The sequence below is a fragment of the Lissotriton vulgaris genome, chromosome 8, assembly GCF_964263255.1.
Source record: "Lissotriton vulgaris chromosome 8, aLisVul1.2, whole genome shotgun sequence".
Classification (NCBI taxonomy): domain Eukaryota; kingdom Metazoa; phylum Chordata; class Amphibia; order Caudata; family Salamandridae; genus Lissotriton; species Lissotriton vulgaris.
The window spans coordinates 1,535,053,820-1,535,068,416 of NC_141696.1; the positions used below are offsets into that span (position 1 = coordinate 1,535,053,820).

General features: G+C 52.6%; 1 protein-coding gene across 4 annotated transcripts in view; it reads right to left on the reverse strand.

Annotated features, from left to right (window-relative positions):
- Positions 1-14,597, reverse strand: part of LOC147700304 (uncharacterized) — a 123,082-nt gene that overhangs the window by 45,250 nt on the left and 63,235 nt on the right. The window lies entirely within an intron of this gene.

Consider the following 14,597-nt stretch of genomic DNA (forward strand, 5'->3'; position numbering starts at 1 on the left):
ACATGTGCTCATCTTTATCAATAAACTTGTTATGAAAAAAAACATACCTGGACATACAACATGTATGACAAAACATAACATACAGAAAAGGAGCATTTTAGCATATTGCTTAGGTACACAGTGATCAAGAAATTGCCGGTTTTGAAGTGCTGCGTGAAGAGACTAAAAAACGGCAAAAGTGTGACAGCACTGGTGGTACTGTTCGTGTGATGATTATCGATAAATACCGTTAGTGTGGTGAGGCTAGAGAGCGAGCATCACACACACTATGTGATAGGAGCGTAAGGTAGAAAAGTATTCTCACGCCAGCGTTTTGCCGCGAACGCTCCCTGGAGTGATTCGGCAAGGGGGTATGACCCTAAGGAGAAAGAGCCACTACTAGTGAGACAACCTGTAGGGAGAAAAGCGCTTACCCGGAAAGTGCGTGGGGATTCCATCGTACTCACTGTATTGTTGGTCAAGGCCTGCGGGGTACCTGTATTGCCGTGATCAACCTCCGGAACCAGAATGGGGGTTGTGGCGGTTCTTAAATGCTGCCATTAGATTGCCGGTACAAAAGGGGGTGGTGATAGACAGAGCATCTGAACCAATCAAACACTCACACCCAGTCAACAGATCTGGGTTTAATCCATCACCGTTCTTTAGCCCACTCTGCCACCCCAGTTCAGACATGGCCATAAGCAAATCAGTCTGACCCTGTGCCACATGGAAACAGTCCAGCCAGAACTGCCAAGCCATGCCTTCCCTGGACTGGAAACAAGCTTCTGAGGACCGGTTTCTGGCATTTCAGCCGTCTTCAGCCCGGCTTGCTTGAATTCAGTGGCAAAGTGAGCAAGGGACTCACCTCTGAGCATGCCCTGCCAACTTACGGCGAACAAAGCGGTACAAAAGGGGGTGGTGATGGACGGAGCATTTGAACCAATCAAACACTCTCAACGAGTCAACAGATCTGGGTTTAATCCATCACCGTTCTTTAGATTAGATTGCCGGCACCTGTCTGTGGAAGCAATGGAGAACAGACTGCCAGCGCCGTGTACTGTGAGCATGCGCGTGTCAGCGAAGAGGTGTTGCTGAGTGGCGCATGCCCAATGATGTCTATAGCGGCGCATGCGCGGAGGGTATGGGGGTTCCAAGCATCACTGCGCAGGTGTGTCCTGCGGTGGATGCTCGCGTGTGGAGTTAGAGCCTGAGAGGGTTAGGTGCACGAGATTACAGAGCGCATGAGATAGAAAAAAAGGATTCAATGGAGCGTTTAGGTGGTGGATAGTCATGTGCAGTTTGAGGGGCATAGAGCATTGAATATTAGGATGGGTATGAACATACTGATGGTCGTATGTTGTCAACACTGAGGCATACATTGTGCTTTAGATAGCGCCTTATGAAGGCGTTCTTTGAAAAAAACACCACTGATGAGAACACCAACGAAAACCCTAACATCACCGGTCTAAGACCCAAGTCCACCTTTATCCCCCCACCCTCTACCATACCTCCTGAAATTGCAACCTTTGAACAAGCGGTGTACACAGACATCGAAAAATTTAACCCCACGGGATACTTCCACAACCTGGAGGAGCCCGGCGGCTGGCAGTGAAATTATGAGTGACATTCAGCGACTCTGAGTGACACTTTCTCAGGACCAGAATCAAGCAATGAAGATAAGGAAAGCCTAAATATCATAAATTACAACAATTTAGAAACTCTAAGAAGATCTTAAAACTTCTGCAATCACCAGAAATGGAAGGGCATTATGGGACCACGGAGACCCAGCTACCACTTACTGAGGAGGCCAGTCACAGTGTAACTGTTACACTACAAGAGGATCAGTGTTTGCAAGTGACAGTGTACAAAGGAAGCCCAGAGATTATAGATGGCTTGGGATTTATATAGTACAGCAGTGTGAACAGAGAAGGACAGAGGTTACATCCTGACATTTAAAAAGGTTATAAATGATGTCAATAGACTAAGTATTGAATGTTAAGGTGCTTACATGGGGCTCATTGTGAATTCTGTAGAAGTATCAGGGAGGCATGGGCCTGTTTGTTGTACAAAAGAGGTCCACGGACTCCCACAGCCAGTGCAAGTGCACACTGAATGGTTAGGGGGTTACAGAGTGACACTGTAAGGTGTACACTGGAGGACCAGGGGCTGCCTATTCGTCACCCTCTGATCTGCCTTCTGCTGTTTGGCCTTCTCTACCTGCACTCCTCTCCCTCCCATGTGAGTTTATGTACGGCGTTGTGGGAAAACCTAGCCTTAAGGCTTAACAACAGTGCCAACATGGAGAGAGTGATAAGTCGGGCAGGCTCTTAGCCTGGATATTTAAACGCAAACAGGAGGTTCTGCCGATACTCCATCTACGAACACCAAGGGATGGTTTGGGGGCGGTGGGGGGGTAGCGCGGGCAGTTGGTGACAAGCCGTCAGGACATCCTAAATACCGTTGGGGCGCACTTTCGCGACATCTATCGAGACCGGGGAGGTCAGCCAAAAAGGTGCGGTAGAGGCGTTCCTTGTGGATGTAGACTTACCTCGTCTAGGTGCGTTTTAGAAAGGGACCTCCTTACACTGGAGGAATTGAGGTTGGCACTACGAGGGTTTAACAAATCTAAGGTCACCAGAGGGGACGGATTCTTTCAGGTCTATTCCGCGTTGCTTACAAAGAAATTCTTGGAGGTCTTTTTAGAGGCACAGATGGACAAGATCCTTCCTCTCAATCAATCAATCAATCAGAGTACTTGTAAAGCGCGCTACTTACCCGTGAGGGTCCCAAGGTGCTGAGGGGATGGGGGGTGCTGACCCTGCTCGAAGAGCCAGGTCTTGAGGAGTCTTCTGAAGGCGAGTAAGTCTTGGGTCTGCCGTATGTGGGTAGGGTGGGTGTTCCAGGTTTTGGCGGCGAGGTAGGTGAAGGATCTGCCGCCGGAGGTCGTTCGTTGGATGCGGGGGCCAGCGGCGAGGGCGAGGCTGGCAGAGCTGAGCGGGTGGGGGTGTGGGAGCTGAGTCTGCTGTTCAGGTAGGCTGGTCCGGCGTTGTGGAGCGCTTTGTGTGCGTGGGTGAGGAGCTTGAAGGTGATCCTCTTGTAGACGGGGGCCAGTGTAGGTCTCTTAGGTGGGGGGTGATGTGGCTGCGGCGGGGAACGTTGACGATCAGTCGGGCGGAGGCGTTTTGGATGCGTTGTAGTCGTCGTAGGTGTTTGGCTGGAATTCCTGCATAGAGTGCGTTGCCGTAGTCCAGTCCGCTGCTGACGAGGGCCTGTGTCACCGTTCTACTTGTTTTGGTCGGGATCCACTTGTAGATCCTGCGGAGCATGCGGAGGGTGTTGTAGCAGGAGGAGGAGATGGCGTTGATTGATTGATTGGCGATTTATATAAGCGCAACTTTGCCCAAAGGCGTCAAGGCGCAGAAGATGGAATATAATAGCCAGGTACTAAAATGGAAAGGGGAAAAGAAAAGTCTAAGAGTAGGCTTCAGTGAAGAGCAGGGTTTTGAGGCCCTTTCTGAAGAGCAGCAGGGAGTCCTGGCCCCTGAGTTCCAGGGGGAGCTCATTCCAGAGTCTGGGGGCAAGTGTGGAGAATGCCTTACCACCCCATCTAGCCTTGGCAACTCGAGGAATGGACAACAGATACTGACCGGAGGAGCGTAGTGTCCTGCCTGGGGTATAGGACGACACTAAAGTTCTGATGCCCTCAGCACCAGCGCCGTGAAGGGCCTTGTGGGTGATGGTCAGGATTTTGAATTTGATTCTGGCATGCACCGGAAGCCAGTGAAGGTTTCTCCTGATCCTGGTCCCGGAGGAGCGTCTGGGGGCGTTGACAACAAATCTTGCTACCGCGTTCTGGATAACCTGCAGGCGATGGAGAAGTTTAGCGCTCATGCCAAGGTAAAGAGCATTGCAGTAGTCCAGTCGCGAGGATAGAAGGGCAACTGCAACCTGTTTCCGGGCATCAGGAGAGAGGTAAAGAGTAAGTTTTCTTAGAATTCTCAGGACCCCACAGCAGGTTGCAACAGTTCTACTTACTTGCTTATCAAAAGCAAGTGAGGTGTCAAAAATGACTCCCAGGTTACGGGCAGAAAGGGAAGGCTGGGGACAGGATCCAAGGGTCTGGGGCCACCAATCATCTGACCAGATCTCCTTTTTTCCCCCGAAGATCAAGATCTCCGTTTTCTCCCCATTCAATTTAAGATAGTTCGAGGCCATCCAGCCTGCCACAGCTTCCATACAGTTTCGGAAATTGAGGGCCGTGGTCTCAACAGAGTGGGACAAGGAGACCATGATCTGGGTGTCGTCGGCATATGAGAGCACTTCCAATCCAAAAGATCTTACCAGTCTAGCAAGTGGGGCCACGTAGATGTTAAACAATGTGGGGCTCAAAGCGGAGCCCTGTGGGACCCCACATTGCAAAGGCATGGCATTGGAAAGGAAGTCACCCAGTTTGACCCTTTGCTCCCGATGGTTGAGAAAAGAAGTGAGGAGGCTAAGAGCAGGCCCCTTCACCCCCGTCTCACTGAGACGGGCGGCCAGAATGGTGGGGGACAGGGTGTCAAATGCTGCCGTGAGGTCGAGTAGGATCAGAAGAGTGGTCTGACCACTATCAACCTTGGCGCGGATATTATTGACCACCACTGTAAGGGCTGACTCTGTACTGTGTGCCTTTCGAAAGCCATGCTGAGAAGGATCAAGCAGGCAGGTCTTATCTAGAAAGGCACTAAGATGGTGGTTAAGATAAGCCTCCAACATCTTAGCTGGAGCAGGAAGAAGAGAAATGGGACGAAAATTCTTCAGAATCCCAGGATCCAGGGAGGCCTTTTTTAAAAGGGGCTTAACGATGGCAGTCTTCCAAGGGGCTGGGAATTCCCCGCTAGAGATGGCTCTATTCATAACTTCCATCAAAGGGGGAAGTAGAGTATCCCTGCAATTTTTAAGGATTTTAAGGGGACAGGGATCCAGAGGGGAGCCAGACTTGGTTGAGTCTAGTAATTTATCCAGTGTCTCCGTCGAGAGAGGAGGGAAGTTGGTCAGAATATCTTCGGAGGCTAAGGGCTGATCTAAAGTGGGATAGGAGACATGGGTAAGATTATGACTCTGGAGAGCAGTATAAATGTCCGAAATTTTTGTGTGGAAAAAAGTGGCAATCTGATCGCAAAGTTCTTGAGAAGGTATGATGGGATCAGGGTGTTGGACTTGAGATAAGTTTTCTACCACCTTAAAGAGATCTCCAGGGCAGGAAAGAGATGATGTTAACTTAGAGAAGTACATTTGTTTTTCGGCCAACACTGCTGTTTTATAGCTCTTAAGGAGGTTTTTATGCTTGATCCGAAGATCGGCATCGAGTTGTGCTCTCCACAGCCTTTCAAGTCTCCTACACTCCTGTCTCTGAAGTCGAAGAGCTTCAGAGTACCAGGGTGCTGACGGGCTTTTCCTGGCACAGTAATGAGATTTGAGAGGGGCTAAGGTATCAATAGCCAGAGAGATGGTACTTGCAAGCTCACTGGCGGTGGAATCAATATCCTGAGAGGGAGGAGGGTTGAAGCTAGCAAGAAAAGGGCCAAGAGATTCGTTGGTCAAACCCCTGAAGTTCCTCTTTAAAACCCAGCATTTACTGTCCGAGTGGGAAATAGAGAGGGAACCTGGGAGAAATTCCAGGGGAACTGCTAAGTGATCTGACCAGGAAAGGGGCAGGGGGGACCCAATCTCTAGTCTGGGGTCATTAGTGAAGACCCCATCCAAGATATGACCAGCAGAATGTGTAGGGGATAACACTTTTTGGGGAAGATCAAGAGAGGCAAGAGCGTCCAAAAGTAATATAGTGTCATGAGAATTGGAATTTTCTAAATGAAAATTAAAATCTCCAAGAATAGTCAGAGAAGGCCTGTTAATGAATGGTTCAATTGTTTCAAGTAGGTCTGCTACAAATGGTGACCTGGAGCCCGGGGGTCTATAGATAAGAATGCCTGCAAAATTTTGAGTAGGGGAAGTTTTAAGAGAGAAGAAGAGAGCCTGAAAGAGTTTCTGGGGGGAAGGGAGGGGCTCTATGTGACAGGTGATAGAATTCTTGTAAATAATGCCTATTCCACCCCCTCTGCGGTCTTCTCTATCCTGTCTAACCATAGCATAACCATTAGGGAGGGCATTGATTAAATCGGGGCCGGAGGAATCCGAGCCCCACGTTTCGGTAACAAAGACCCAGGGGGGTTTTCTTTCTGAGACGAATTCTCTAAATGCAACGTTGTTACTAACCAGAGAACGAGCGTTGATAAGAAATCCCACTTCTTTAGGAGGAGGAAGGGGTTCATGTCTCACACGGGCCCTAGAGGGCTTAGAAACGTAAGCATGGTTAAGCGTGCAGGGGGTGATCGAGCAACTACAAGAAAAGCCAGGGAGCAGTTGCTCAGGGGAACGAGTGTGATGGCATGGTTGTCTAGGGGGCCTAAGAGATGTAAGAGCGCCCAACAGATCCCCAAAGGCATCTGAAGATATACTGGGGAGTTGAACAGCCTGCCCGGCTCCTGGCGCCACCTTGGCGCTGACGGGCGCAGACGGGCAGGACTCTGGCATGACTCCGGCTAGAGTCCGGCCCGCCCGCTATGCGCGTCCGCTGCGCGGAGAAGAGGGACGTCCCCTTTTAAGGGCGACTAGAGCGCGTCCGCGCGCTTCAATTCCCCCAATATGGCCGCCAAAACCACGATCGCCTCCCCGGGGCCGTGCTCTCAGCGTCAATGCTCGGCTGAGAGCGGCCCGGGCAGCGACTGGTCAGGGAAGGTCCTGGGGCAGCAATGCGAGTGGTTACAATAGGTAACACAAGCTCCGCGGCAATACAATAAATTTTTAGAGGCTTTCCGGATCGTGCCTACACTGAGCCTAAATACGCTTTCCAAGTCAAGCTAGGCAAGTAAAATGAGCAATTTAAAACAAATAAAAAAGGCAAGAGTGCAAGGAGAGCCTCCCGGCTAGTCGCCTCAGGAGGGGAAAGTACTTCAGGCTGCGTTGACCTGCTTAGACATGGAGAGGGTGGAGTCGAGGATGAATCCTAGATTGCGTGCATGGTCAGTGGGTGTTGGTGCTGTTCCCAGTGTGGTTGGCCACCAGGAGTCGTCCCAGGCTGAGGGGTTGACGGCCTTCATTCCCTCGTGGAGGTTGGTTTTGGCGGTGTGTGGGTCCTTGGTGAGGGAGAGGATGAGCTGGGTGTCGTCAGCGTAGGAGATGATGTTGAGGTCGTGATGGCGGGCCACTTGTGCGAGGGGGGCCATGTAGACGTTTAACAGCGTTGGGCTGAGGGATGAGCCCTGGGGGACGCCGCAGATGATGTCGGTGGCTTCGGATCGGAAGGGTGGGAGGCGGACGCTCTGGGTTCTGCCAGAGAGGAAGGATGTGGTCCAGTCAAGAGCCTACTTTTGGATTCCGGCTTCTAGGAGGCGTGTCTTTAGAGTGTGATGGCAAACTGTGTCGAAGGCGGCTGACAGGTCCTGGAGGATGAGGGCTGATGTTTCGCTGTTGTCTAGTTGGCGCCTGATGTCATCCGTGGCGGCGATGAGGGCTGTATCGGTGCTGTGGTTTCATCTGAATCCAAACTGGGATGGGTCCAAGAAGTGGTTGTCTTCGAGGTGGCGGGCCAGTTGCATGTTGACGATTTTCGATGACCTTTGCCGGGAACGGGAGCAGGGAGATGGGCCGGAAGTTCTTGAGGTCCGCTTTGGGCTTCTTGAGGAGGGTATGGATTTCAGCATGCTTCCAGCTTTCTGGGAATGTCGCTGTTTCGAAGGAGGTGTTGATGACCTTCCGTAGTTGGGGTGCTATGGCTGAGCCTGTTTTGTTGAATACGTGGTGTGGGCACGGTTCAGACGGAGATCCTGAGTGGATGGAGTTCATGACCTTGCGCGGCTCATCGTCGCTGACATTGGACCAGGAAGTTAGGTGGTTGGCGCTGGTGGTGTTCACAGGGGAGGTGTTGTCTGGCGTAGTCGGGGCAGTCGTGGTGTTGAAGCTGTTGTGGATGTCAGCGATCTTGCAGTGGAAGAAGATGGCTAGTGAGTCGCACAGTTCTTGTGAGGGCGGGATGCCGTTGGCGTTGGAGCTGGGGTTGGAGAGTTCCTTTACGATGCAGAAGAGCTCTTTGCTGTTGTGTGCGTTGTTATCCAAGCGCTCTTTGAAGGAGGATCTCTTGGCTAATCTGATGAGGTGGTGATGGTGTCTGCGGGTGGCGTCCTTGTGGGCTGCGTGTTTGTCCGGTGTGCATTTGTGGAGCCATGTCTTCTCCAGTTTTCGGCATGCGCATTTAGAGGTCTGGAGCTAGTCGGTGAACCAGGTGGATCTCTTGTAGGCGTGGCTGTTGGAGGGTTTCTTGAGCGGGGCGAGGGTGTTGGCGCAGTCGTCGATCCACTGTCCTGAGCCCCTCAGAAGCGGTCGCTCCTCACGCTGCTCCCCGCTCTCAACCTGGTATCGTAGCGCCATACTGCCAAATTGCTCTTTGCCTTAAAAATCAGCTGCCCATTGCATCTATTTGTGCCTTATTTGTGCTTGATTGTAACTGCATCATAGCGCTATATTGCCTGCTGAGCTGCGCATTAATTAATTAATCGATTGTGCATTGCTGCCTTTAGATGATTGAGTTAATTGTGCCTGATTGTGCCGGTGATGCTTCCCTTTTTAGACTGATTGTTGGGGTCCCAGTCTCGTCCTGTTTGGCTCTTGGCTTGCTGCCATTTTGTTGTTTGTTGTTGTGCCTTCCCAGCCCGGCTCTCCACCCCGCTCCCGCCTCCCAGCTGTTCCTCCCTCCCACAGAAAGGTTAGGCTCTACTCTCCTGAACTAGCGCTGTGACCGTCCTGAGCCCCTCAGAAGCGGTCGCTCCTCACGCTGCTCCCCGCTCTCAACCTGGTATCGTAGCGCCATACTGCCAAATTGCTCTTTGCCTTAAAAATCAGCTGCCCATTGCATCTATTTGTGCCTTATTTGTGCTTGATTGTAACTGCATCGTAGCGCTATATTGCCTGCTGAGCTGCGCATTAATTAATTAATCGATTGTGCATTGCTGCCTTTAGCTGATTGAGTTAATTGTGCCTGATTGTGCCGGTGACGCTTCCCTTTTTAGACCGATTGTTGGGGTCCCAGTCTTGTCCTGTTTGGCTCTTGGCTTGCTGCCATTTTGTTGTTTGTTGTTGTGCCTTTCTCCACCTCGCTCCCGCCTCCCAGCTGCTCCTCCCTCGGCCCCGTCCCCTCCACCATCTACATATGACAGATGCTTCTGCGCGCAGCGGTCGCGCCCAATGCGCGCCGAAGGTGTGCCAAAGGTAAGCCCGTCTACGCCCGTCCGCGCCTGGACCGCGCCCAGCGCCAGACCCCCTGGCCCCTGCAAACTCCTCTCCACCCGCATTACTTACGACTCCGCTACCCTCTCAGCACTTAACCCCGGCCGACTCCCAAACTGCTACCAAGCCGCCCCAGGACACACCCATGGACCCTTATTTATTTATTTATGGAATTTTTAGTGCGCAACTAATACCCTAAGGTGTCTAGGCGCAGCAAATACTCAGGATTACAGCACCAATCAGAGCACGTTCTCATTGATTAAAAAGCCAAGTCTTCAGTGATTTGCGGAAATTAATAAGGGTGGGAGCAGTTTTAATGTGCAAAGGAAGTGAGTTCCAAAGCACGGGAGTTGTTACCCTTCATCTGCCACTCCTGCAAGTTCGACTGCATCAGGACCCACACCAAACCCAAAGACTCCAAACAGAGCTCCGGCACTAACCAGATGAAGTGCATACTACTCAACACCCGCTCGGTCCACAGACACGCCATTGAACTCTGGACGTCGCTTTTCTTACAGAAACCTGGATGAACGCCTCTTCAGCGCCCGACATCGCCATAGCCATCCCGGTCGGTTAAAAGATCATCCAAAAGGACCGCATCAACCATACAGGAGGAGGCATCGCCATCGTCCATAAGAACACCATCCGCATCACGACCAATTCCGATGACAACCTCACAACCGCCGAACACCTTCACTTCCAGATTCACACCGACCCTAAGACCACACTCAGAGGCACCCTCATCTATAGACCACCCGGACCCCGCACACAATTCAGCGAAGACATCACTGACTTCATCACCCCTCACGCCCTTCCCTCCGAGGACTACATCTTACTGGAAGACCTCAACTTCCACCTGGAAAAGAACAACGACAGCAACACCACCACACTTCTAGACAACCTCGCCAATCTCGGTCTCAAACAACTTGTCGACCTTCCCACCCACCTTGCCGGGCACACGCTCGACCCAATCTTCACCTCCAGCAAGCACATCTCCTTTAATCACACCACAGCCCTCCATTGGACAGACCACAGCTGCGTTCACTTTAACTACAAAAAGACCACGGCCCACAACCACCCACAACCTATTCCCCGGAGAAACTGGAATAAAATTACCACCGAACAGCTCTTCACATCGCTTCACCAAAACCCTCCTACAAAATCAGCGAACCCAAACCAAGCAGCCACCAACCTCACACAATGGATCACCCACAGCGCTGACGAATTAGCACCCCTGAAAGACCATCAAATCAAACAAGGCAGCAAAAAAGCCCTCTGGTTTAATGATGCCCTTAAGAAATCCAAGAAGATCTGTCGCACCCTCGAGAAAGCCTGGCGTAAAAACCCAACCACCGACAACCTGGCCACCTTCAAGAACGCCACCCGCAAACACCACCAACTGATCCGATCCACCAAGAAATCAGCATTCAAGAATCGACTCGACAACAACGCCTACAACAGCAAAGAACTATTCAACATCGTCAAAGAGTTCACAAACCCCTCAGCCGGCACCAACGACATCACTCCATCCCAAGATCTCTGCGACTCTCTTGCCTCGTTCTTCCACAACAAAATCGCCGACATACATAACAGCTTTGGAGACCAGCCCACCCCACCTATCTCCGAACCAAAACCCCCCTCCAACAACCTTTACGCCTGGAACCCAATCACCACTGATGACACCATCCGCCTGATGAACACCATTCACTCAGGATCGCCAACCGACCCATGTCCCCACCACATTTTCAACAAAGCAGACTCCATTATCGCACCCCATCTCCGAGACGTCATCAACTGCTCCCTTAACTCCGCCACCTTCCTGGAAAGCTGGAAACACGCCGAACTCAGCGCCCTCTTGAAGAAACCTACAGCGGACCCCACCGAACTTAAAAACTACCGCCCCATTTCGCTCCTCCCTTTCCCTGCCAAAGTCATTGAAAAAGCCGTCAACAGTCAACTCGCCGCCTTCCTCGAATCCAACAAATCCCTCGACCCTTCACAGTCCGGCTTCCGAGCCAAACAGTACCGAGACTGCCCTCATCGCAGCAACAGACGACATTCAAACTCTACTGGACAACGGAGAAACTGCTGCCCTCATCCTACTCGACCTCTCCGCAGCCTTCGACACGGTCTGTCATAGCACCCTCATACAGCGCCTCAGCAACGTCGGAATACAAGGAAAAGCATTAGACTGGATAATCTCGTTCCTCGCCGGAAGAACCCAGAGAGTCCGCCTCCCCCCTTTCAGATCAGAGGCCACCGAAGTCATCCGCGGTGTACCCCAAGGATCCTCACTCAGTCCCACCCTTTTCAACGTATACATGAGTCCCCTCGCATCCATCGCGCGCCAACATAACCTCAACATTATCTCCTACGAAGATGACACTCAGCTGATCCTATCCCTCACCAAAGACCCAAACACCGCCAAAACCAACTTACACTAAGGGATGAAAGAAGTAGCCGAGTGGATGAAGAACAGCCGTCTAAAACTTAACTCAGACAAAACGGAAGTCCTCATCTTAGGATCATCCCCCTCCGCCTGGGACGACTCATGGTGGCCACCGGCCCTGGGAACCGCACCAATACCAACATACCACGCACGTAACCTGGGCTTCATCCTAGACTCCTCCCTCTCGATGACCAGACAAGTCAACGCCGTCTCATCATCATGCTTCGAAATCCTTCGAATGCTCAACAAACTCTTCCGTTGGATCCCCACCGAAACAAGAAAGACAGTCACCCATGCACTGGTTACAAGCCAACTAGACTACGGAAACACCCTTTACGCCAGAACCACAGCCAAACTACAGAAAAAACTCCAACGCATCCAAAACGCCTCAGCCAGACTTATCCTAGACATCCCCCGCCAAGCTCACATTTCCGGTCACCAGAGAGACCTCCACTGGCTCCCCGTCAACAAGAGAATTACTTTTCGCCTCCTCACCCACGCACACAAAGCCCTCTACGACCTAGGACCCAAATACCTCAACACGCGCCTGTCCTTCTACACCCCCACCCGCCAACTTCGATCATCCAATCAAGCCCTCGCCGCAATTCCACGCATCCAAAGATCCACCATGGGAGGAAGATCCTTCTGCTACTTAGCGGCCAAGACCTGGAATTCCCTCCCCACCCACCTCCGCCTCACACAGAACCACCTCTCCTTCAGGAAACAACTTAAAACTTGGATATTTGACAAGTAAAGCTCCCCCCTCCCTCAAGCGCCTTGATACCCTCTGGGTAAGTAGTGCGCTATATAAATTCAAACTTGACTTGACTCTGAGGTTTCGGGCTGCGGCGTCTGGGTTGGTGGGGTCGGTAGGTGGGTCCTTGGCGAGGGAGGTGATCAGCTGGCCTTCGGTGACTTTGCTCCAGCAGCGTCGAGGCAGCTGTTGGGTGCGGTGGTGCGTGGTTGGTTTCTTGAAGGTGAAATGGATGCAGCATTGGTTGGTCCAGTGGAGTTCGGTGGTGTGGTCAAAGGAGACGCAAGAGCCTGTGGAAAAGACAGGATCCAGCGTGTGGCCGGCGGCGTGGGTGGGTGGGTGCGGTGACGAGTTGTCTGAGGCCCAGGTTGGCGACGTTGTCGATCAGGGTGGCAGAGTTGGCGTCGTTGTTGTTTTCGAGGTGGAATTTCAGGTCCCCGAGGAGGATGTAGTCCGTGGAGGCGAGTGCGTGGGTGCTGGCGAGCTCTGGGATGGAGTCGCTGAACTGAGCCCGGGGTTCAGGTGGTCTGTAGACGAGTGTTTCTCTTAGGGTGGTGTTGGGGTCGGTGTGGATCCGGAAGTGCAGGTGTTCGGCGGTGTTGAGGGTGTCATCTGCATGGTTGGCGACCTTGAGGGTGGACTTGTGGACGATGGCTATTCCTCCTCCGATTTCGTTGGCACGATCCCTGCGGGTGATCTTGTAGCCGTCCAGGATGGCTATGGCGAGGTCGGGCGCCGAAGAGTCGTTCCACCAGGTCTCGGTCATTTAAGGCCACGTCCGGGGCGGAGGTGTCGAGAAGATCCCAGAGCTCGACGGCGTGTTTGCGTGCGGAACCGGTGTTGAGGAATATGCAACGGAGGTGGTTGGGTCCAGTCCTTGGAGGTTTGGTGGTTCTGTTGCAGGTGAAGCTGCAGGTGTGGCAGGAGAAGGGTCCGTGGGTCCATTTCGGGGCGGCCTGGAAGCCGGTGTGGTTTCGGCCGGCGTTGAGTGCGTGGAGGGTGCTGGCGTCGTAGTGCATTCTAGTGTTTTGGCGTTCGCGGGGTCCAGGGGTTCTGGCGCAGGGCGCGGCGCGCCAGCTCCTCGCGTCCACTTCCCGGCTGCTTCTCCGCCTACATATAAGGTGGCTTGGGAGGGAGAAGCAGCTGGAAGGCGGGAGCGGGGAGGCGAATGGGTGTGCAGAGTGGGCGGGGCCGCAGGGATGCAGCGGCGGGAAAGGGTCAGATCGGGAGCGGCGGGGAGAACTGGTGCACAGGGCAGAGAGGAGGGAAAAACCCAGGAAACAAGGAGGCAGCAAGGAGGCAGGAACCAGGCAGTCAGGTGACGAGCAGCGTCGTGGGGGGCGACCTGCCTGCAAGCAGGATCAAAGGTCACAAAAAAGCGCAGAAAGGTCCCAAAAAACAGGGGAAACGAGTGGCACAGAGGCAGAAAGGTCACAAGAAAGGGCAGAAAGGTCACAAACAACAGGAGGAATCGAGTGGCACAGAGGCACAAAGGTCCCAAGAAAGGGCAGAAAGGTCACAAAAAACGCGGGGAAACGAGTGGTACAGAGGGCACAAAGGGGAGTAGAGGCAAGAAAAACGAGTGCCATCAGGGAAGCAGAAGGCAAGAAAAACGAGCGCAAATCAGGGGAGCAGAAGGCAAGAAAAACGAGTGCAATTAGGGGAGCAGAAGGCAAGAAAAACGAGTACAATCAGGGGAGCAGAACGCAAGAAAAACGAGTGCAATCAGGGGAGCAGAAGGCAAGAGAACAAGCACAATTAGGGAACAGAAGGCACAGATAAGAATGCAGGCACAGGGGGTAGACAGGCAACAGTGGTCACAGACACCAGAAGACAGTATGGGCAGTACAGGGAAGACAGACAGACAGCGACAGTGATACAAACCTAAGGCCTACCACTGGCCACCAGGGATGAGGCGCAGGTGGTAGCCTGCGGGAGGAGGAGAGCCTCAACTTCTACAGCAGCGGCAGCTGGGGCAGGGTCAGGACACACAGGCGGAGCTGTGTGGTGGGGGAGCGACCTACTAGCAAGGTCAAGGGTCGCATGACGGCATTAGCTGCCTCATGATGAAGCCAGGGGGGAACCCAAGGACCT